Raw genomic sequence first — 26,121 nt, forward strand, 5'->3', positions numbered from 1 at the left:
TAAAGAGGTGAGGTTATGCTGTACATATATGGGATCTTCAGTTGGAGAAGCTAGACTGTATTATCTATAGCACACAACCGATACAAACTTAAAGTAAACTGCTCCAATCTCGACTGCAGGAAATACGACTTTAGTAACTGAGTAGTTGATGCAGGGAACTCACTACCAGACTCTGTAGTATCATCATCTAACCCCCAAATTTTACCCTTAGACTGTCCACTGTTGACCTCTCCTGATTCCTAAGAGGTCAGTAAGGGACATGCATAAGTTCACCAGTGCCTTCCGTCCCCTGTCCTTATGTTTCTCTTTTACTAACACAGTGATACCTTGTCTTACAAACTTAATTGGTTCTGGGACGAGGTTCTTAAGGTGAAAAGTTTGTAAGATGAAACAATGTTTCCCATAGGAATCAATGGAAAAGCAATTAATGCATGCAAGCCCAAAATTCACCCCTTTTGCCAGCCGAAGCACCCGTTTTTACACTGCTGGGATTCCCCTGAGGCTCCCCTCCATGAGAAACCCCACCTCTGGACTTCTGTGTTTTTGCGATGCTGCAATTTCACTGAGGCTCCCCTCACTGGGAAACCCCACCTCCGAACTTCCGTTGCCAGCGAAGCGCCTGTTTTTGCGCTGCTGGTATTCCCCTGCAACATCGCAAAAACACAGAAGTCTGGAGGCGGTGTTTCCCATGGAGGGGAGCTCAGGGGAATCCCAGCAGCACAAAAATGGGTGCTTTGCTGGCAATGGAAGTCCGGAGGCGGTGCATCACAGTGGTGGCGGTGGGTTTGTAAGGTGAAAATAGTTTGTAAGAAGAAGCAAAAAAATCTTAAACCCCGGGTTTGTATCTCGAAAAGTTTGTATGATGAGGCGTTTGTAAGACGAGGTATCACTGTACTTTATATAAAGACTTCTCTAAAGCTAAATCCATGGTGAATCACAGACCATAAGTCACTGACCATTTTCGTTTTTTGTGCAAAATTGGCATCTCCAATTAGGACCAGAAATCTGAAATCTTAAAGAAATGTGGTCCAATGCTATACAACCCAAAATGTTAAAGGGTTTCTTTTGGGAATCGGTTCTTTTACAGACATTAAGCTGACTTCTAGCAATTCTATTTTAGCCAAGCAAAAAAAAATTCAATTCAGAATTCAACAGATATTTTAATTAAGTGTTCTTACAGCCCAGTACTTCACATTTTGCTTAATCTATTTTAGCAGCTAAGGAAAAAGATTATTCAAGGAGCAGATAAATAATTAGAATAAAATTCCCCTTTATATAACCCTAAAATTCCTTAATTCAGGGTAGAGTCAGGACGACTGGATGGAGATGAGCGTTTACTGACCACAGTAGATTTTTTTTTCTTTGTGCTCTAGAACAGAAACATTTGCTGCTACCTAGAATTGAATTCTCAACTTTCTGAGTGGGAGATGAATGTGTTCACCACTAGGCCACCTCGCCACTCAAAGAAATAACAGAAATAAACCATAGTTGTTGCTATATAATACAGTTTTTGAAGTTGTGTGCGTTACATGTTTGAAGCTGACAATTCTATGTCATCAAGATATCACAGGAGAGGCACTGATTAAATGCTTGGAAGCAGACTTGATATGTTAAAATATTTTCAAAACAGTTCTATTAGCTCTTTGAGAAACAGGATAAGATTATAATAGCTTACAAATTGAATGTTTTTGTAATTCTATGACCCTTGAAAAGAAAAGAAAAATCTAATTTCATTCCTATATAGCTTGCCAAGTAATATATTGAGGCAGCTTTTATAACTCAGCTGTAAAATTGTAAAAACTATAGTTTATAATGAAAAGACTGACAATGCAAAAGCTGCAGTATAAACAAAGCTACTGAATTCTATGTGGAACATGTTTTTTAAAACACCTCTGTTTAATATTTGTTGGTATGAGTGGAAGGAGTGAAAAATGTTAGGAACCTAGGAACTTTGTATCTGCTTGAATGAATATTATCTCCCCACAATTTATTTTGTTCCAATTTCAATGGCTTATGAAAGAAAATAAAAATGGAATATCACTATGGCACACTTAGACTGGATCATTTTTACAATCTGTAATCCTAAAGTCAGTTTGTTTTTCAATAGTTATAAGGTCCATGAGATAAACTAATCGGTCAAATGCTGTTCCCAGCTACCTCATTAGAAAAATAATCCTGTGTATACAGATCAGTAACATCTTTTATAAAAGAACTTATTTGTTTTGTGTTCTCTTCTGTTTTGATTGCATAAAGTATGAAACTTCTCACCTTATTTGAAGAATTATTGAAAATATAGTTTTTATATATGTTTCAGAATTGGACAGAGTCCAACCTGTTGGGTTTCAAAACTCTAACACATGCTTACACTGTCTTGTGACACATCTCTATGGTCAGGTCGCAAATTAACTGACTAGTGTGTCAGCAGAGTAGATGACTCCTCCTCTTTTTCCCTTTTGGCCCCACTGAGACTTCTTACCACCTCCTTCTATCTCCCTGTGTGCTCCATTGTCCTCGGCTGAGGACAGATGTGTGAGATCAATCCGAAGGCATCCTCACACGTGGAAGCATGCAGAAGTTATTAATATGTACTGGAACATAAGCATTTATGTCTGCATTATGTAAATGCATGAATCAACAGAATTGTAAGTAAAGATTGCAGTTTATTTCATCTTTATGAAGGAGTGATCATTCATTGCTAACAAATGGGATTCTAAGCCACACAACTGATTTCTTGCCATGCTAAATCCACGGCAAATGAACTCTGCTAATACTAATAATAGTAATAGTAATCAAAATACCCAACACAATCCTGCTGGAAGTAAAGGATGCTGATTTTGGTTGCTGTAAGTGGAAAATTATGGGAAAGAGTCGAGGTGGCGCAGCAGGTAGAGTGCAGTACTGCAGGCCATTAAAGCTGACTGTAGATCTGTAGGTCAGCGATTCAAATCTCATCACCAGTGCTATTGCTAACATGTTGTAAGCTGCCCTGAGTCTAAGGAGAAGGGCAGCATACAAAAATTGAATAAATAAAAAAATTGAATGAATAAAAAAATTTGAATAAATAAAAAAAATTGAATAAATAAAAAATTGAATAAATAAAAAAATTAATAAATAATAAAATAATAAAATAATAAAATTGTAAATGAAAAGTTGTTAATTTGCGGAAGTATTTTCAAAAATATTCCAGGCCATGCAGTCAAAGCAAGCCTGTAGCTTTAACTTTGTCTCTTCAGTCCAAGTCAAACACTGTAGTGTCATCACGTGGGCAGAGCAAATTTAACCCATCACAACATTGGTTGCTGCTGCTGAAGAGAAAATTAACCAAGGAAACAGTTTGACATAACTGGCTTCAGATATGCTTCAGGCTTAGCAAAATGTTTAAGAATATACAGTAAGTTTCAAATAGCTACTCTGGGCCTTGAATGCAAATTCAAGAACTAGTTAGTGGAAAGAGCTTGAAGTTAACTCATGAATATTATTAAAAGCCTGCTGACTAAACAGAATAAATGCTAAAAATACCGGATTGGTCTGAGATTTCTGTTGCTGTCTTTTTCATCTAAATAAGATCACTATACAGTGGTACCTCATCTTACGAATGCCTCTTCTAACGAACTTTTCAAGATACCAACCCAGTGTTTAAGATTTTTTTGTCTCTTCTTCTGAACTATTTTCACCTTACGAACCCAAGCAGCTGCTGCTGGGATGAAGGGGTTTCTTTTCCCCCCTTTTTTTGAAGAAAGAAAAGGGAGGGGCAGCTTGGAGGAGTAAAGATTTTGCATGCTTGCAAAAGCACTGAAATGGTGTCTTTTTAAGAAAGAAAAGGGAGGGGAAGCTTGGAGGAGTAAAGATTTTGCATGCTTGCAAAGGCACTGAAACTGTGTCTTTTGAAAAAAGAAAAGGGAGGGGTGCCCCCCTTGCCTTTATTCCTTCCCACTCACCCTTTAGCCTAGTCTTGCTTCTTCCACCCGCCCCCTTTAGCTGCTCCTCCCTGCCCTCTGTTCGCCTCCCTTCTAAAGTTTGGGATTTTCCTGAAGGATTTGCACGCATTATTTGCTTTTACATTGATTCCTATGGGAAACACTGTTTCATCTTACGAACTTTTCACCTTACGAACCTCCTCCTGGAACCAATTAAGTTCGTATGATGAGGTACCACTGTATAAGCATTTGCCAAGCCTTGTCTTAGTCGACAGAATCTTGTATTCCTTTCCCTGTGCAGTTCAATAAAATTGATTCAAGCTGATGATCTGGATTCCACTTGTCATTTAGGTCTGGCATTTTCTCCCTTCATTCTAGGTTAGATGAGCTGCAGTTTCTAAACAGTCTTTAGTCATAGTGAACCGTAGTAGTTCAGACACAAAATAATTAAGGCCAGAAGTGATTATAACAAAGCCTTTCATTCTAGGAAGATGAAATTGAGCCAAAGCCCCCCACTTGCTCCTCCAGAATGAGGTGTAGCAGTTTCATATTTTTAATCTTTGGTTCTGGGTAGGACCTGTGCAGAGCAAATTCACAAATCAGGAGATTGACTGGATCTACAGTTCCATTCAGATCCTTTTAGACTCATTGTTGTGGTTAGCTCTGGCCCAGCTCCTGCCCCAAGGAATGTGCAGGTGGATGTGGGGGAAACATTCACATGCCACAGGGCTGTTTTGCTCCCGATGGAATTTGCCGACGAAGCCTCCTCTGACCAAGGAAGCGTGAGTGACAGGGAAGAGGGGAGTTTGGCAGACAGCCCAGGAGGAGATCAATCATCTGTATCATCCCTGGATCCTGAACAAGAATTAATGACACATCCACACATGCGTAGAGTGATGCATAGGAGACAACAACTGAAGGATTATTACAAGAGGAAATGAGGCCACCTGTAGTTGAGTGGGGCTGCTGTAATTAGTGCTACAGATAAAAGTGCAGCTTGGTGTTTTAGCCTCATGGCAGTTTATCTGATTCATTGTTTTGTCAATATCGTGGTTTTGGTGTTGTTCAAGATTGTGTGTGGACTCTCTGGACTTTAGAATTGGACTCAATTTCCCAGAAAATCCAATTGATATTTAAAAAGGGAGCTGTTTCTGTTTTTCTGTTTATAAAAACTTTTGGGTTTTCCCTTTATCGTGTGGTGTGTGTTTTCCTGGACTAATTACCCTGTAATTACGGGCGGTTGAAACATGCCGGCAGAACACTGATGATCTGGATTCCACTTGTTATTTAGGTCTGGCTGTTTTCTCCCTTCATTCCAGGTTAGATGAGCTACAGTTTCTAAACAGTCTTTAATCAGAGTGAACCGTAGTAGTTCAGACACAAAATAATTAAGGCCAGAAGTGATTATAACAAAGCCTTTCATTCCAGGAAGATGAAGTTGAGCCAAAAACCCCCACTTGCTCCTCCAGAATGAGGTGTAGCGGTTTCATATTTTTAATCATTGGTTCTGGGTAGGACCTGTGCAGAGCAAATTCACAAAATCAGGAGATTGACTGGATCTACAGTTCCATTCAGATCCTTTTAGACTCATTGTTGTGGTTAGCTCTGGCCCAGCTCCTGCCCCAAGGAATGTGCAGATGGATGTGGGGGAGACATCCACATGCTGCAGGGCTGTTTTGCTCCCGATGGAATCTGCCGACGAAGCCTCCTCTCACCAAGGAAGTGTGAGTGACAGGGAAGAGGGGAGTTTGGCAGACAGCCCAGGAGGAGATCAATCATCTGTATCATCCCTGGATTCTGAACAAGAATTAATGACACATCCACGCATGCGTAGAGTGATGCATAGTAAACAACAACTGAAGGATTATTACAAGAGAAAATGAGGCCACCTGTAGTTGAGTGAGGCTGCTGTAATTAATGCTACAAATAAAAGTGCAGCTTGGTGTTTTAGCCTCATGGCAGTTTATCTGATTCATTGTTTCGTCAAGATCGTGGTTTTTGTGCTGTTCAAGATTGCGTGTGGACTCTCTGGACTTTAGAATTGGACTCAATTTCCCAGTTATTGGGTGAGCAATTGGATTGCATTTAACCTGTGCCTTGTGTGTACCAGAAAATCCCTTTGACATTTCAAAGGGAGCTGTTTCTGTTTTTCTGTTTATAAAAACTTTTGGGTTTCCTTTTATCATGTGGTGTGTGTCTTCCTGGACTAATTACCCTGTAATTATGGGCAGTTGAAACACGCTGGCAGAACACTCATGCTGGTTTAACAGTAAGTACATTTTCTGCACAGTCCAGAGTGGATATAAAAAGTTGGGTATCTTTTGCCTGGTATTAATATCTCACAACTTGCTGAATTCATGCAGATATTGACCATAAGGATTATTGTTATAATATATTTTCTCAGTACTTAGAAAACAAAACAAACATTATTTTGTGGCTTGTAGTTGTTCCTCGTCATTATTATTATTGACTAGATTATGAAAAATAAACTTTAGATAAAGATTTAATTCACTGTGTTCTATTTTTAAAACAAGAGACTTCCTTCATTTCAAAAAGAGTAAGATTATAGTCAGGAAACATTTATATATATATATATATATATATATATATATATATATAATGCACTGGTGTTTAGCAAAAGCAATATTCTTATCATTATGTGTATGTGTGCATATGTGTGTGTGTGTTATATAAATATATAACAGTATCTCAATGAGCCATGCCATTTTGTGGATAACCTCCACTTATTTTGACCATATTTACTTTACTTTTTTTTAATATTAGTGCATAGGAGAGTGCTGAAATATCACAAGCAAATCAAACTACATCCGAATTTGTTTGAACAGCAGTTTCTTTTGTTTGTTTTCATTTGTCCAATTGAGTCTACTGTACAGCTAAACGAGCAAATTGGCACAAGTGCCCAGCCTTTCCTTTTGAAGGGAATAAAAATATAGATCACGTTAAGATTTTTGACAGACCTTTGAATGTTTTAAGTACACATGCACACTGACTGCTGAATATTTCATGAAAGCAGGCCAAAGTCATCTTCCAAGGAGAGCATTCCGTCCAAACATTTTATCATGTGCTCACAGCATGCTTGACTTCACAGCTGATCAAACATAGCTCACCTCTGGAAGCCGTGTTTTATTTGCCCTTCTTTAAAATTAGATCCTGGAAAAGAGCCAAGCTATTATTACAAGATTTTACATTTTCTCTGACTTTGTATTGGAGGTATAAGGAAACCTCCATGCTGGGCAGCTAATGAGTTTGCACCCTGGAGAATTCAGTTGATGCCTAACATTAACAGAATATAAAAATGAGACAACGCTTAATGCATGTTGTGGTTAGCTCTGGCCCAGCTCCTGCCCCAAGGACTGTGGATGTGGGAGAGACATCCACATGCTGCAGGCCTGTTTTGCCCCTGGTGGAATCTGCTGATGAAGGCGCTTCTGACCAAGAAGACATGAGTGACAGGGAGGAGGAGAGTGTGGCAGACAGCTCAGAAGGAGATCAATTATCTAGCTCCTCCTTGGATTCAGAACAAGAGTTAATGATACAGCCACGCATGCGGAGAGCGATGCATAGGCAACAACAACTGAGAGATTATTATCAAAGAAAATGAGGCCACCTGTGGTTGGGTGGGGCTGTGGTAATTAGTGAGGCTGCTATAAAGAGCAGCCTGTGGGTTTGGCCATTGTGGAGGATTATCTGATGGTTGTGTTTCATGCCTACTTTGCTGACTTTGACCTTTTGTGTGCTGATTTTTCCCCGCTTTGAAACTAAACCAGAGCAAAGTGTGTTTCACTTTGTGAAAGAAGAAGGACTGTGAATTGCCTCACAGCTGCAAGCTAAGTATCACAGAACTGATAAGGGACTTGTACAAATTACCAGTTTGTTTGGAGGCAAGTGCTCTTTGCTATACCAAAAGAGGGCTTGGTTTAAGTGAATTTTCATTATAAAGAACATTGTTTCGAATTTTCAAACGTGTGTGTGTCTGAAATTTGTACCTGTGAATTTTCGGGAGGAGTCTACCAGACAGCCCGACAGAACAATGCATGACTCTGAAAAGATTACCCTCCAACTATAGACTGGTCTCTTACACAGCAGACTCATTCAGTATGCTTTTACACAAAACAGCACATTCTCAAAATATGGAATCACTAGGGAGAGTAGGGGAAAATATGGCTCAGAAGTCTTCCTTCACACAGGACATAGGAATGTAAATGTTGATTTATTTTCCTGAAAAGAATACAAAATGAAATATTTAATTATGTATTTCTCAATCATCTACTCATCCCATAATCCAATGGAGTTATTATACCTTTCCAAGAGCAGAACATTTCAAACACTTTACTTTATTTGCAGAACCTGACAATGATAGCAGAGTGGAATGTATGTGTCATGGAAGCTGTAGAGAACCTTTGGTATAAAAAAGGACTACAGTAAACATGAATATTATTTCCATGTGACACATGCCTAAGAAATTGAATTAAAAAGAAAATACAAATCATAGCACAAACTATCAAAATGAAACATTTTACTAACTCAGATATATTTAAGAACACAGATACTTTTAGAAATCATGCTATATAATTAGAACAAACATCCAAGACACTTATTAAGAGTAAGTTGAGTAAGAATTTCTTTCTGTCTTTTTAAGAGAAACATGCATAGACAACTTTATAAGCCTTTTTCTGTTCTAAATCCAATGCTTATTTTTCTTATTTTTCCCAAATTATTTTTGTAATTTAGGAATTATTATTTTATGCTATTAATACATTTTCTAATGCAATTACTGTTCTGCAACGAACAGACTTGTAAGAACTGGATTGTTATAACTATCAAAGTTGTGGCAATTACATTCAATTCTGTTCCTCCTTCTAACCCTCTAAACCAGACCTGGGCAAGGGGCGACCCACGGGCTGCATCCGGCCCCCCCACTGTCTGTGATCGGCCTGCCCGCTATCTGTGACCGGTCCACGGAGGTCAGGGTCTGCTCCAGTGCAAGGATGAAAGAGCTCACCGCATCTGCCGGGACTTCTCCAGTTCCTGCTTTCCTGATGAATCATAAGAAAAGCAGGAACTGGAGGAGTCCCAGCCAAGCACAGAAACCACGCAAACACTCCAGCGCAGTGACTGTGGTGCACCATGTTGCTGTAAAGCAAACAATTAGGGGTCTGTAGAGTGGGTCTCAGTATTTAGGTCAGGCCAGAGTCTGGGTCTTTACAGTATTGGGTAGAACTGAGTTAATTATATTAGTCCGGCCCTCTAAAGCCATCCCAATTTTGCCCCATGGCAAAATTAATTGCCCACCCCTGCTCTAAACTATGATAGATACAAATTACTATTGAATAGCAAAATGTGAATGCAGTATATGCTTTGGAATCAAATATATTATGGAATTATGATAGCTCTTTCTTTTCATTTCAACTTTTAAGGAAAACAAAAAGTATCTTCTGTCATTAGGGACAGGTTGCTAACATTTATTCATGACTTGGTCCTATGTAGATTAAATAACTATAATCCTTACAACAGCACTGTCTGGCATGTTAACTAGAAATGTCATCTAATACAAAAATATGAAATCAGGATTACAAATTTAGAGAAGTTGCACAAAAAATAATTTGCCAGTATGTAAAGAGTTATCCTGGTTCCTGGTATATATCCAGTCTTTATCCCTCAGGGACCGTCTTCTGCCGCACGAATCCCAGCTACCAGTTAGGTCCCACAGAGTGGGTCTTCTCCGGGTCCCGTCAACTAAACAATGCCGCTTGGCGGGACCCAGGGGAAGAGCCTTCTCTGTGGCGGGCCCGGCCCTCTGGAACCAACTCCCCCCAGAGATTAGAATTTCCCCCACCCTCCTTGCCTTTCGCAAGCTACTTAAAACCCACCTCTGCCGCCAGGCATGGGGGAATTAAGATTCCTTTCCCCCCTAGGCCTTTACAATTGTATGTATGGTATGTCTGTATGTATGTTTGGTTTTTTATATTAAGGGGTTTTTAATTCGCTTTTAGTATTGGATTATTATTGTATACTGTTTATGATTGCTGTTAGCCGCCCCGAGTTTTCGGAGAGGGGCGGCATATAAATCCAATAAAACTAAACTAAACTAAACTATTGCAACTTTGTTTGTTTAATTACTGTATTCCTATATTCTGTTGCTTACTATTTTCAGAACATCATTGCTATTTCCTAAACTACTTTGTACCTAAGTGAAAAGCAAGATATCAGCATACTGATGTATATGAACAATATATCAAGAAGAAACAGATTGCATACAGGCATAGCCTCTTTGTAAGACCCACACTCCCCAGTATTTGGGTTGCAAGTAAATCCCATTAATTTCAGTTTGGACTCCTACCAAATTAGGTGCATAGGGCTGCGGTTTTAATCTAATGAAATAAATTGACTCACCAAATTGATGCATGTGCAGTAAGCTTGATATAGTTTTTATAATTATATTAGCCTTTGAAATCTCTAATTAGCTAAAATAATCTATGGTCAGCCAGGATGAAATTCAGTCTCTGTAGCAAGTCAGATCTTCTGTTCTTTGGATTATTTTGTACCTCACTCTCCTAAACTAATTAGAAAAATTATATTTCAGACCTATATCAATCAGAGGAATTCAGCTGTGCTATAAAACCTTTCCTGTTAGCTGATGCCAATTTTATTTCTAATTTAAGCATGATGCTACATCAGTTTCAGTCAATGGCCCATAAAATGTCAGAATCCAAATCTATTTGGGATGATGACATGACAAGATTTGCAGGTTAGATTTAAAAATGTGAATTTGTCTGAATTCCTGTGGTAAAATAGTGTAAAACACAAAAATACTAAGGAATGGAACCGGTGCAGTGATCAGCTGTCTAGTTATATTTGGTCTCAAGTGCTCTGGCATTACTGTATAATTTATAGAGGAGAGAAATTGCTTCTATAGACATTTTACAATGAACTTTTCAAGTTGTATTTGACAACTCTAGACCTGAACTTGAACACAGATTAAATATTAACATCTGCATTTTGCCAAATGTCAGCAGTTTGAATTAATAATATATATATACAAAAATTGCCAATCAACCACAGAAGCATAGCTGCGACAAAATTAGAATGATTGTACCAAGGCTTAAAAATACTATGTCGAAGGCCTGCACAGCATAAGTAATTCTAATAACTCCATCCTAGATAACTTGCACCTTTATATCTCAACCCTCAAGCTGAGCGGTACCTGGAAGTTGTTCAGATCTGGGAAAAGCCAAAAAGACTTCAATTCAATTCTGACAGGGCTGTCGAGGATGTTATCTTTGGAGTAACACTTCCCCATTCAAGACTCATATACAGTGGTACCTCGTGATACAAACCCCTCGTGATACGAACATCTCGAGATACGAACCCGGGGTTCAGAAATTTTTTGCCTCTTGTTACAAACTTTTTCCGGCTTACGAACCCACCGCAGATTGCAAAATGGTGCTCTGCTGGGCGCCGCCAACCAGCTGTCACCTTTTAAAACAGCCGGGGGGCTTCTCGGCATTCTCCCGAACCCGAATCTGAACTTTTTGGGTTCGGTTTCAGGAGGCCGCCGAGAAGCGCCACCGCCCGGGTGTCACCTTCTGAAACAGCTGGGGGGGCTTCTCGGCATTCTCCCGAATGCTGAACCCGGAATTTCGGCAAAAGTTCGGGGCCGAGAAGCCCCCTGGCTGTTTCAGAAGGTGACTCTGAAAAATACGGTAGTTAGAACTGAAGAAGCTTCTTGGATGAAAAGTAAAACATCTTCGAGAAAAAACAAAGAAAGCCCAGTTGCCTTTTAAAAAAGCACCATTGAGATGACCATGACATGGATGGCTGATAATCTCCATAAACATTAATTAGGATTTTTTCAATAAGACTTAAAGATGCTTATTTTTAACAACTAGTATCATCATGCTTCCAATCTCCTAGTTCTCATACTTTCCCAAATGCTGACTAATGCACTTCACTGGCATTTAAAGTTGGCAAACCTGAATTATTTTTAACACTTTTTGTGGAGTTAAGATGAAAACAAAGCTAAGTATTACCCAGTACATATGGTATCACTTCTGCTTTCATGGTTATTTATGGGATGAATGAGATTGTCTCTTGTTATTTACATTTCCAGAGTAATTTACTCTAGGTAGAAACTAATAACTGTATCAAAACAATTCAAATAACTTAACAATAAAATAGACGTGTACAAATACAAACCTTTTTAGATTAAAAAGTTAATTTATAGTCTGAATTACAAAATGAATGCATGAAAAAAAAACCACAGCTGTCTCTGAAATTAATAATAAACATCATAGCAGTGGTGCGTTGTTCCCTGTTAGAACCAGTAGTGCTGGCGGTGGGAGGCTCTGTCCACCCTTCCGGAATGCTTCTGTGCACGCACAAAAGTATTGTGTGTGCACACACATGTGAACTAGTAGCAAAATAATTTACAAGCCACCACTGTCATAGGTATTATTAATTTGTATATGTATGCTAGTTTTTTTCTGCAGTACATGACATTCAGAAATATTTTCCAATACCAAATCAAAACAACTATAATCCAATCCATTAAAATGTAAGCAAGGGTTGAAAATAAAACACAACACAATAAAATGAAATCATTAAAAACTGAGCGCCAGATTTATTAATAGATTTTTGCTGCTATCCCCAGATATTTTCTGTAATTCCTGGTAAGACCCAGACAAAAATACAAATGCTTATATCTGTGGAAAATGTACCCCATGAGGACCAAATCCCTTTGCTAATCTGCACTATCCCATTTAAAAGAAAATAGATCAAGTACTTTTCAGAAATATGTGGCTTCATATGAAAGATTGTAACAAAGAGAAAATAATGCAATGAAATGTTTTCATTTCATCTAAAATGTTTTATCATTCAGTGTACAGTTGATCGTTTCAAGGTCCAGTTCTGCGATATGCCAAGGGAAATTTTAGAGTTTTTTTATTTTAAAAAACTGAGCTTGGCTCATATTTTTCCAAAAACTTTGGACGTGAAAATTCTAAAGGTTTGGGATATTATTCTATAGGGAAAAATGTGGAGAATCGTTCCCTCCATGCTACAACAACCTAGCATGAGTTGTATTTGTGTATGTGTAAAGTGCACATATTTTCAGTTTTTGTAGCAGAGCATACTTTGTTTTCATTGTTCATAATTATTTCATTATTATGTTGAACTGCATTCATAAATGGTTTGGCATTCTATACAGGGTACAAAATATACAATATACAGTGGTACCTCGTGATATGAACCCCTCATCATACGAATTTTCCGAGATACGAACCCGGGGTTCGGAAATTTTTTGCCTCTTCTTCTGAACTTTTTCCATCTTACGAACCCGCCGCCCGAACGCCGAACCCGGAAGTTCGGCAAAAGTTCAGGTTCAGGTGGCCGCCGAGAAGCCCTGCCGCCCAGCTGTCGCCTTTTGAAACAGCCGGGTGGTTTCTCGGCGTTCTCCCTAATGCCAAACCCAGAAGTTCAGCAAAAGTTCGGGTTCGGCGTTTGGGTTCAGGAGGACGCTGAGAAGCCACGCCGCCTGGCTGTCACTTTTGCAAAAGAGTCGCGGAGCTGTCGGGCCGGTCGGGAGGCTCAAACGGAGGTGGGGAATCCCAATAGGGAATTCCATGTGCAGAGCTTTGACATCACGAAGACGTCCTTCCTGGAGTCCACGTTCTGTTTCACTTGATAACTTGGATCTTCACCTACAAGAGACAGATGTCTGGAGCTCACATGTGGTTGCTAGAGAACCAGAGAATAGACAGGGGAGTCAGGGTGAAAGGACCACCTCTGATCCTCTCCAGTCCCGGGAGGTTCAAGATAGAATCAATGAGGCCATAAGAAGGGGAATTGAGGGAGGTATTAGAGCTATGGATTCTCCTGCCTCTTCTTCTTTGCAGCAGCTCTCAACACATTGCTGATTATTTTGCATACACTGAGGTGTAAGCAACTGGTTACAGCTGAAGGGGACCATGGACCCCTAGAGGAACTTGATAAGGGACAATTGCAGGAGGATCAATCTTTGGAAGAGTAGCTGGAAGCCAAACAGACTGCCCTCACTCTATCTGATGACAAGGATTTGGCCCAGAACCCCTGATTTCCACTAACCTACTCCAGTCTTTTGATATCTGCTTCACAAGCAGAGGGCCACTGCGAACTTACCTCCCACTTCTGGGGATGCACAACAACTCTCAGTGGTAGAGTTGCAATATGGAAGCATTGTTTGTTTCCTTTAAGGATGCTTCCAAGGGTCAGAGATTATCCTCCACGACAGTATAGTGTTGGGTTCATTGTTATTTCTCTGTCTTATGACCAGTTGTCCCTTCCACATCCTCCTGGTGTGACTGCATATTCCACGCAGAATGCTGCCACCCCTGCTACATGGAATACCCGGGCGATAATTGAGGAGGTTTGCCACATGGCAACCTGGTCTTCACCTACAACATTCTTCTGTCATTACAAACTGAATGTTTTCGACTCAGAGGAGGTGACTTTTGGATGAATGGTGTTGCAATTGGTGGCGCTGAACAGTGGGTGTTCCAGCTAGACTTAGGCAATTCTCCTAGGGGGTGAACTATTTTAACATGTCCCATTCTTGGAGGCTAGCTCCATCTACTATGGAGAAGGAGCATTGGGACTTACCTGATACGTCCTTTCTCATAGGATGGAGCTAGCCTCTAAGTCCCTCACTTCCTTGGGTCTGCCGGTCACTGGATTTCTGGTTTGCATTCTCTGGTTGTACATGAATTCTATGTTAATCAATTGTTTTGTGGTTTGAAGATTGCATGCAGAGTCTGACTTATGTCCGTCATCAAAAGAGGGAGAACAGAGGCACAGAAGTGCTATTTATACTCTTTCATTCCTCAGTCCTTTGGCTAAGGGCAGTGTCTTTTTCCATTCTTGGAGGCTACCTCCACCCTACAAGAAAGGACATATCAGGTAAGTCCCAACGCTCTCTAGTGCCCATCTCGATTTTTCCAACCTAGATCTGCTAAAGTAGTTTTGCAATACTAATTTTTACAAACAGAAAAATGGTCATCCATTCAAAGCATGCTAAGACCATCATCATGGCTGGCAATGACAATGTTTAGAATGTTATAGCTAGAATATCAGATAAAATTTAAGTAATGGGATTAGATAACTTTGGGTTTCTCCAAACTATGAAGGACATAAGTAGCATTCCACCCCATTCCACAACCTCCATACTTTACTATTGCTTTTTTCTAGAAAACCAAGTACTGAGGCTAACTACTTGCAAACTGCTTTTCAAATTCACTTAAATCATGGTCCCATCATGTCTAGAAGAATAATCTGGAGTTTGCTGCACTGATGCTGGAATGAAGCATTATTTTGTTGCTGAAAAAAATAAAATGTAATGATAATAACAAGAAGATCTGCAACCATCTCCATGCCTTCTCCTCCTTTTAAACTTTTTAAATTAAAGGAAATGAAGGAGATTGTTAGGAAATAGTCACACTCTAACAACCCACAACAATGAGTCCACATGATGAGTCTGTTTCTCCCTGCCTGATTTCTTGAGGGTCACAGAGGGGTAGGAATTCAACTGAGAGTAAGTACTCCTGCCCATAATTGCAACTGGAGTATCCAGCTGGAGAACCTTCAAACCATGAATAGGATTTTTCAGTGGGGTTGTCTAGAGTAAGTTATTCCTGCATCATTAGGCTTCCTAACCAGACATTCCTCTGTCTGGTCTCCGGATTTAATTTCAGTTTATTTACCAACTTTACAGCTGCCCCAAAGTAAAACAGCGAAGAGATGGAGCTAAGTGTCATCCACAGATGGATGCAAATTACCTCTCTAATGAATTTAAGTGTCCTTGGTTTGCTAATTCTTAGGTTTTACTAAGATTGAAATTCTTAGGTTTTACTAAGATTATATATATAGAATGAATGTCATCAAAATGTAAAACCTCATATTTCGAAACACTATATCTAATTTCAGTAGTATGTTGGAACCCAGCTTTAAAATTGGATCCCCTCTCTTCTATATATACAATTTTAAAAGCATCTAAATTAGAATGAAAAGAAAATAGCAATTTAAGAATCTCTACTGCATCTCCTAATCTTTGTAGAAATCTATCTTTGTGTGTGTACATTGATTCATTCTTATGTATATCTTCTTCTACTGTAATTGTAAGACAAACTAAAAAATAAAGCTTCAAAGAATTGTTTCAAATATCCATGTGGTGCAGAATCCTATTGGGAGGGACAGTGGGATTGATTGCTGTGCATGTCAAAAACTCTGAATGATGAGAAATTTAAGTTTATTTACTAAATTGAAGATGAATGACAATTTTGGGGAAAAAAACTTTTTCCTGTTCCACTTTTATCTTTAAAATTTCTGATGATACAGATGCTAACTATAATAGATTATATAAACAAATAATGGGTCTTGTTTACTATTCTCTGTATTATATTTCAACATAATTGTATTTTATTTTCTATACTGTAATTAGATAGTGATGTTTATTCTTGTAAATGCGAGTAGCATAGAGGAAAGCAAATTTGTACAAGCAAAGAAAGGGATGCACTCCAGATGTGAAATAATCTGTGGGGTGGTAATTTTCTTCTGTTGAAAAGATAAATTGAGGAAATCTTAGTATATTACTACAGTTGGAAGCAACTGGTTTTGTCCAGTTGGAAGCAACTACTTTTTTCCTGGATATAATGCAATGACAAAAATGAAAACCTAGGAATTGTAACTTCAATTTATGTAAACTCTAAAGAGTCTGTACTATTGTCCAGATAGAAAATAACTTCCAGGAATAATAAAGTGTGGTCACATTTTTATTCTGGTTTGTGTGGTGCATTTGTTAATTGAAAAGATGTACATTATACAAGAAATTTACTTTATTATTAAATTTATTATGCTTATGATTTTTTCTGTATATTAATTTCTTCCCTTCTGGCAGATTAAATTAAAATTTACAATTCACCCTGAGTCAAAAACATGCGCACCAAAAGCTTTTAAGGACTGCACTGATACATTTTGGATAACAGATAACTTTATACAAATGGAACTTTCATAGGAAAGTTCTATTCTTGAAGAAAGGGCTACAATGTAAGAAAATAAATGTAAGTTTTGTTTAAGAAATTACGTGGTAATAGGAAAGCCTAAATTATATATATCTGCTACAGCTAAGAGTTTGTAGTATATTCTTCTCCTACATTAAGGGGAGTGAGTAAGGTAAGAACCTGAACTGCACAAGTTAGAATAAAAGAAGAACTTAACTGAGAATCCTAATTAGAGATTTTGATTTGAAGAGACTGACATTGCGCTGGATGCAGAATAAGAACATAGACACAGAGAGCTGGAAGTAACGGGTCACTTTATTAATTAATACATTAAATTAACTGATTATTAACGAATAGTCAGGACTTGCAGAGGCCAATTGTAAAAAAGGGGCAGAAATTACTGATGGTAAACATTCCTGGGCAACTATGGGCGTAGCTCCTTGCTGATCAAGGTGAGAGGTCAAACCCATCATCATGTTCTAGGCCACACCCACAAAGCATGTAGGAGGGGCTCACCATCAAATCCCAATATGAGAATAGGGTTAGGTTAGTCCCAAGGGCATCCCCCCTCCATTTGCTCAGGGGCGGCCCATCACCTCCCAAAAGATGCCCTAAAGGAGAACACTACTGCTGCCCATTTCCACCCCTTACCTGCCAAACATCAGTGACCAAAGGGATAAGCCAATTGTAACCAGATTGAAACTGATGTATGCCGCACCCCTAACCTGTCCATCCTCACTCTCCAGTGTGAAGTAGGTGAAAAAATGGCCGCAATAAGGTTGAAACCATAAAAAATTCCTACTTGGGTCCTAAAAGGCGACCCGAGAAGCACACTGCAAAATAGAGGAGGGCAGGCGGGATGAAAAGGAGGAGCCCCCGCTGTGTAGCCCTTTTTATAGGGCCCGCAGTGCATGCCTCTGGCTTTCAAAACGGGGCCTCGCTGTACAGCCCTGGTTACAGGGCATGCAGCCACGCCCCCAGCTACATCAGCCTCGGAAGATTGCCAGGGCAATGGGGGAGCTCTCACATTATTTCGCGCAATCTCCCCCATGCCGGCGATAGCACCGGGAGAAGCGTTCCTTTGAAGTCCTTTGAAGGCAACGGAAGAGGGTGTGTGGGAGAAGCCTTCCAAGGACTCCTTAAGCCTGGCTTCTCTTACCCCCCTTCTGTTCCCTTCAAAGGACTCCGTAAGCCTGGCTTCTCCCACTCTCCCTCTTTCGCTGCCTTCCAAGGACTCCGCTAGCCATCACCTTTTGCTGCCCCTCCCTGACCTCTTTTCACCTCGCTTCTAAAGTTTTGGATTTTCTTAATGGATTTGCATGCATTATTCGCTTTTACATTGATTTCTATGGGAAAAATTGCTTCTTCTTATGAACCTTTCTACGTACAAACGGAACGAATTAAATTCATAAGTAGGGGTACAGAAGTATATATTTCAGAAAGTGAAACCATAAGCAATTTTTACACTGATAAACACAGAGTGCAGATGTAAAACACATTTTTAACAACATTGGAAAAATACTGCTAAAAAAATTAGCAAACATACATTTGTCTAATTCAGAATGTTATGACTTAGAATATTATGATAACTAAAATATTCATGCTCCTTTTGTTGTAGTTTCATGATAAAAATAGTGTGATAAATATCTAAAAATAGAAAGTTCTCTGCAGTAAACTAGAACTTTATGTGCTGTGACAATTATTTAACATAAACATTAATATGTCAAAATATTAATTTTACTAATAGAACAATATTATTTATAGAATAGAAACAGAACAGAATAGAATTTTATTGGCCAAGTGTGATTGAACACACAAGGAATTTGTCTTGGTGCATATGCTCTCAGTGTTTGTAAAAAAAGAAAAAATGAAATGTTCATCAGTTAATGATAGTCTGTGTACAAATAAGCAATCAAATCCTATTAGGAACCAGTCAATATAAAGTGTAAGGATACAAATAACAAAGTTACAGTTATACAGTCATTTGTGGAAGGCGATGGATAATGGAAACTATGAGATGATTAATAGAAGTGCAGACTCAGTAAATAGTTTGATGGGGTTGAGGGAATTACTTGTTTAGCAAATGGGTGAGCAGTGTGGTCGGGCAGTAGGAAAAGCAAGTAGGATGCTTGGCTGCATAGCTAGAGGTATAACAAGCAGGAAGAGGGAGATTGTGATCCCCTTATATAGAGCGCTGGTGAGACCACATTTGGAATACTGTGTTCAGTTCTGGAGACCTCAGCTACAAAAAGATATTGACAAAATTGAACAGGTCCAAAGACGGGCTACAAGAATGGTGGAAGGTCTTAAGCATAAAACGTATCAGGAAAGACTTAATGAACTCAATCTGTATAGTCTGGAGGGCAGAAGGAAAAGGGGGGACATGATCAAAACATTTAAATATGTTAAAGGGTTAAATAAGGTTGAGGAGGGAAGTGTTTTTAATAGGAAAGTGAACACAAGAACAAGGGGACACAATCTGAAGTTAGTTGGGGGAAAGATCAAAAGCAACGTGAGAAAATATTATTTCACTGAAAGAGTAGTAGATCCTTGGAACAAACTTCCAGCAGACGTGGTAGATAAATCCACAGTAACTGAATTTAAACATGCCTGGGATAAACATATATCCATTGTAAGATAAAATACAGGAAATAGTATAAGGGCAGACTAGATGGATAATGAGGTCTTTTTCTGCCGTCAGTCTTCTATGTTTCTATGTTTCTATAGTGATGGCATTTGGTAAAAAATTGTTCTTGTGTCTAGTTGTTCTGGTGTGTAGTGCTCTATAACGTTGTTTTGAGGCTAAGAATTGAAGCAGTTTGTGTGCAGGATATACGGTGTCTGTAAGTATTTTCACTTTTTGACTTGTGCATCATACAGGCCCTCAATTGAAGACAGATTGGTAGCAATTGTTCATTATTCACAGTTTAGAGGCAGATTCATTATCTATATGCAACATTTGAACATTTTTTTCTATTGTTATTTAGTATATAGTACATGACTACTGTGCAGAAAACTAAACTGTTTTATAAGTTGACAAATATCAGCTGGTACAAATGTAGCATATTTTTTTCCCTAGTTTAAGGAAAGCAATATACAGGATTTATTTCAATTAAAAAAATTAATTACATTATTTATTAAATTGGGTTTTATGACTTTGGGCCATCCATTAGCACTTAGCCTAACTCACCTCATAGGGTTGTTGTGGGGAAAATAGGACAAAGTGTCGGATATGTTCACTGCCATTTATAATAATAATAATAAAGGTGGGATACAAATATATAAATACAAATAAATAAATTATATGTGACAATTTGAATTCAAGCAAATCCAATAGTTTTGGGTGAAATCTTTTTATCTTTAAAAAGGATAGTGTGGAAAAGATTGAGAAGTTGAGAGATAATTCTTAGAATTTCAAGAAATGTAATGATGAGACTATGTTTTAGACCATCCTTTCCAAAACTGCTGTACTCCAAGTATACTCTAGGCTAGCCCTAAGGAATTCTGGGAGTTGAAGTCCACAAGTCTTAAAGTTGGCAAGTCAGAAGACCTCTGTCCTAAGGAAATACTGCTTTAAGCTGAAATCTAGGAACCTCACTGACGTATGTACTTTTAAGAAAGCCTGAGAAGATGTTTTGGTGCAATTTCCCAAGTTCTGCCCAGTTTCTCCATGATAGATCCTCATACTATATGTAGCCCCAATCTTCTCACTCTTGAGTAGTGAACCCTTTTTAAAATGTCAACGGTAACAAATAGTAGTGTAATAAAAAGTTGCCCCACATTTTTTATCAGGGAAATGCACAATTCATCTTAGTCAATCAAGGAGATTGCCAATCCCACCAATTAGCCAATCTAATACAAGATATTGCACCCAATCTGTTAATATATTAAAAGTTTTCAAAACAAGATATTGGATATTACCCAGTACAATAAGTAATACACATCTCTCAAAAGTCATTTTAAACTCCAACTAGTGTGAGTATAAACCACAATCCAATGTTCACTATCTTATGAATAAATATTACTGAATGAAACATACAGGTTCTCACAGCATGCGAGTCCCAACAAACTGCATTATGGATTAATGTGTTGTTTCAGCTTAACCAACTACTTTCAACAAAACATGGTTGAGCAAAACATGGCTTAACATACTGTACAAACTAGGTCAAAACAAAATAACAGACCTTGCTGTACTTGTCAAATAGCACAGTCCAATATTCCATGTGTATACTACCATTTCTTCCAATAACTTCCGGTATTTCAAAACATAGTTGCATTATATACACATAGTGCAGACACAAATTTCAAAAAACACATTTATTTACATGACATGTAATTGCACACTTGAGAGATTCAGAGATACCCAATCCTCATTTCTAATGAATACTCATCTCTCATCACAATACTGTAGAACACGAATAGATTTATAAGTACATTTCAATATTGTACATGGCATCGTGTATTTCAAATGGAAAGGAAATTAAAAAATTGTTCTGCTAATCTTCTTGCTTTTCATGCTTTCCAATTTTAAAAGCAAAATCCTGATAACTGCAACTTGGAAAGAGGTAAATATATTTCACTTTCTATGTGAAAAACAAAGTTCTGCTTCAATACATGGCTAATCCTTTTAAACAGAACAAAGGAAATGCATTCATTTTCAAGTCAAGGACATTCATCACAAGTGGAGTCTGTAGTCAAAAATTCATATTGTGTTGTAATATGATTCTCTAAGACTCAAGCAGGTAAAACTGACATCATGTTGGCAGCCTTGGAAGCAATGCAGCACATTGGTCTTATTAAATTATTTCTGGTTGGTAAGACACAAATTTACGCAACAAATTAATTTCATCACATTGAGAAGGGAAGAGAGGAAGGGAGGGAGGGAAGACGGGAGGGAGGGAGGGAGGGAGGGAGGGAGGGAGGAAGGAAGGAAGGAAGGAAGGAAGGAAGGAAGGAAGGAAGGAAGGAAGGAAGGAAGGAAGGAAGGAAGGAAGGAGCTACATTCAAATACATATTAACAGCAAGAAATAGATTCCACCATGTTGGTGGTATGCTGGTGCAAACAGATAGCAGATCAAACAAATGTGACTTTAGAGGAAGATCTCTGTATTTGTCAAATGCAATGCAAAGTTTTTCTCCATAAGCTATTTCACATAATTCAATAACAATGGATTCTGACAGCTGTGCATTGTAATAGTTGCATGTGACTAAGAGAAGTAATGAGGATAAATTATGCTTCTCAAATTCCCTGCCTTAGGAATGTTTAACTGATGCCAAGGAATCCTTGTTCTTACTGCTGTATTCTATATTCATTTTTTTTTTGGCAAAGAACTCCATCAAGTTTCCAGTAGAACTTTTTTCCCCACTCTCCAATAAATTGTAAATTATGAGGAGTCTAATAGAGGTCTGTTGTATTGTTGATCTAGGGATTTGACAATAGTAAAAATAATTATTTTATTCCACCATTTTTAGGCCAATTGCAATCCAGCAAAGAAGAATGTGATCTTGCTGAAAGATAAGGCAGTTTAAAGATTTCTGAAAACTTTTTCACTGAGTGGCAAGTAGATAACTGTCTCTACAGACACATGGTTTGACTCTCAAGTTACAGAGTTCAACTGGCAGTTTGTACATGAACTTGTGAACCATTTTTCAATTTCCATCTGAATTGGTTAGGTGGTCCACTGCTGACTTATTTTCCAATTATTTTTCCTCTAAAAGGAAGACGGAACTAAGCATACTTTTGAATTTACTAAAACGATTCCCTTCTTCTACCTTTTTTTTTAAAAAAAAAATATGTACATCCAAATACTTTGGAAATTCAAGTACAAATGGGTAAAAACAAATGAGTCCGAGGACAAAGTTGTTCTGTTATCTATAAAACTCTCAACAGTTATTTAAAAAATACTACTAATGTGTGCACATTTACAAATTAAATAAGAAGAAAATGATGTTTTATGCAAATCTTCAAAGCATTGTACCCTTCCAATAGTTGTGAGTTTCTAATCCAGAACTTCCAGGAACCTAGAAATCTGCCTAGAAACCAAATACTCTGGTTGCGCTGGTTCAGACCAGTTCTTTAGAAATTTGGTACCGCTTGCTGAACTAGCAGCGATGATCGGTGGTCTACACTCTTGAACCAGTCCTCCAGTTGCTGCAGATTACAAAGAAAACCACCCTCTGTTCTTGAGCAAAGGCTTCTGCATATGCATAGAGAGTCATTTCCAGGAAGTGGCGCGCACATACACATGCAAAATGTGCCTTCTGTTGTGATGTGACTGGTGGGGATGCTAAGTAGAAACCCACCCTTGCCCTGCAGATCCTAGGCCAGTGATGGTGAACCTTTTTTTCCTCGAAAGAGTGTGGGAAAGGTGAAAACAGCTTCTCCTGCCTCCTGGAGGCCCTTTGGAGGCCAGAAACGGATTGTTTCCCAACTTCTGGTGGGCCCAGTGGGCTCGTGTTTTGACCCCCCCAGACTCCAAATGCTTCCCTGGAGCCAGGGGAGGGTAAAAATGCCCTCACCCATCCCCGAAGGCTCTCTGGAAGCCAAAAACGTCCTCCTAGAGCCTCTGTGCAAGCCAAAAATCAGCTGGCTAGCATATACATGCACATTGGAGCTGAGCTAGGGCAACGTCTCACGTGTCAGCAGATATGGTTCTGCGTGCCACCTGTGGCACTTGGGCCATAGGTTCGCCATCACTGCCCTAGGCCAAGATTACAACACTCAACTGCATCCAGGGAAAATAATCAATCTTGAACATATAGTACAAGTACAATATAGTTTGGTTGGTGGCATTAAATCAAGATTCCAGCAGACTACATAGACAATACATATAGATTTCATGGCAATATCTTTTGGAAGTAGATTGGCCCTTCCTAGGGCTAAGAGAGACGGACTAGCCCAAAGTCAACCAGTTGAAGATGAATATTATGCAATCACATGGAAGCATACCAGTAATTTAGCAATAAATGCTATTAAATAATTTCATTATTAATTTTTGGTACACTCTCATTCACAATATTAAACACTTTGATAAGCGTTTTATTTTCATTTATGTCAGATAATTTTTAAATGTGTTTCTTAGTGGTAAAACAGACCATAAAAATATTAAGCTAAAGTTAATATATTGGATTAATGTAAACAGGTCAAGTCTGAATCTTTTATGTCTAATTTTAATACCTCTCATTTGCCAACATATTGTAGAGCTTATGCTTACTCATTTTTTTCTAAGTATTATGCAAAGTAGTGCTAAATATTTGATTATGCATCCAAATTATTATATATTGTTTTACTGAAGATAGGTTTTACTCTTCTTTTTTGAACACCTGTTTGCCCTTCTTTGGAAGGGAAGCAATGTAAAAATAAAGCATAATAATAACAAAAAAAGCAGGTGTCTGAAGGCGTGAAATACTTAGATACCATACTTGTTTAAGACTTATTCTGTGAAAAGTAGAAATTACAGTTTTATAGCAGTTCATGGGATATATTTATAACCTTTTGTTAGAATGATGTCGCTTTCTCCAAATAGCTGAAAGCAGTCTGTTTGAAACAAAATTAGTACAGCAGACTTCAATCTATATATGTATTCCATAAAAAGGAGCTCAGCATAAAAGAAAGGTCAGGTTTGAGCATGGTTATAATTGGATCTGAAAAAAATAAAAGCATCTCTTGATATTCTAAAACAAACAAAAGACACGTGACACTTCAATCTATTACACCCACACCCCAATGTTGGCATGGGTTTCAGCAAGCAATTCTAACTCACAAATATAACATTTTAAAATCCAAATGCAACACATTCAAATGTTGCTAGAATAAAATTTTAAAAACACTACAAAGCCTTTTCCACAAATGAAATATCCCCTATCCTGGTGCTTCTTGACCTCTCAGCAGCTTTTGATACCATTGACCATGGTATCCTTCTGCACCGGCTGGAGGGGTTTGGAGTGGGGGGGCATGAAATCGCTGGATGAGATCATCCGAGGGCATGGGATGAGTTACTATCAGTATACTGATAACATTCAGCTACTGTATACATCTCCACCCTGTGTCCACTCAGTGAAGCAGTGGAAATAATGTATCAGTGCGTGGAGGCTGTTAGGTTTTGGATGGGTATTAACAGGCTCAGACTCAACCCTGACAAGATAGAATGGCTAGGGGTTCTGCCTCCCAAGGACATGTCCATCTGTCCGTACATCACTTTTGGGGGAAACTTTTGACCCCCTCAGAGAGGGTCCGCAACTTGGGCATTCTCCTTAATTCACAGCTGACCTTGGAACATCATATTTTGTCTGTGGCAAGGGAGGCATTTGCCCAGGTCCGCCTGGTGCACCAGTTGCAGCCCTATTTGGGCAGGGAATCTCTACTCACAGTCATTCATGCCCTTATCACCTTGAGGTTCAACTACTGCAATGCTCTCTACATGGGGCTACCTTTGAAGAGTGTTCAGAAACTGCAAATCATGCAAAATGCAGCCGTGAGAGCGGTCATGGGCCTTCCAAGGCATGGCCATATTTCTCCAATACTCCTCAGACTGCAATGACTGCTGATTGGTTTCCAGACACAATTCAAAGTGTTGGTTATGACCTATAAAGCCCTACATGGCATTGGACCAAATTACTTGCAGGACCGCCTTCTGCCACATGAGTCCCCATGACCAGTTAGGTCCCATGGAGTCAGCCTTCTCCAGGTCCTGTCAACTAGAAATTGTTGCTTGGCACGACCTAAGGGAAGAGCCTTCTCTGTGGGGACCCTCTGGAATCAGATTCCCCCCAGAGATTCGTACTGCCCCCAACTTCCTTGCTTTCCATAAGAGTCTAAAGACACATCTATGCCGCCAGGCATGGGGCTATTATTAGTTTGTTGTTCAAATGGGAACGAGTGATTTTTAAATGTTATTAGGGTTTTTATTGTAATTAATTAAATTAATTGAATATAAATTGGATTATTTATATTGTATATTTTAAAAATTAATTAGACTTCTATGCCATCCTTCTTGAAGTTATTCAGGGCGGCGTACAACATAATGAAAACATTATGTAAAAAGAAATCTAATTATTGTTTGAAAAAAGAATATTGTCTTTTCATATGTTGTAAGCCGCCCCAAGTCCTTGGATACAAATCAAATCAAATTAAATCAGATCAAATCAATCGTTAG

At 38.7% G+C, this 26,121-nt stretch overlaps 1 protein-coding gene across 3 annotated transcripts in view; it reads right to left on the bottom strand.

Annotated features, from left to right (window-relative positions):
- LOC139168004 (glypican-5-like) overlaps window positions 1–26,121 on the bottom strand; it is a 462,110-nt gene that overhangs the window by 290,935 nt on the left and 145,054 nt on the right. The gene's annotated exons all lie outside the window — the stretch shown is intronic.

The sequence above is a fragment of the Erythrolamprus reginae genome, chromosome 5 (genome assembly GCF_031021105.1).
Source record: "Erythrolamprus reginae isolate rEryReg1 chromosome 5, rEryReg1.hap1, whole genome shotgun sequence".
NCBI lineage: Eukaryota > Metazoa > Chordata > Lepidosauria > Squamata > Dipsadidae > Erythrolamprus > Erythrolamprus reginae.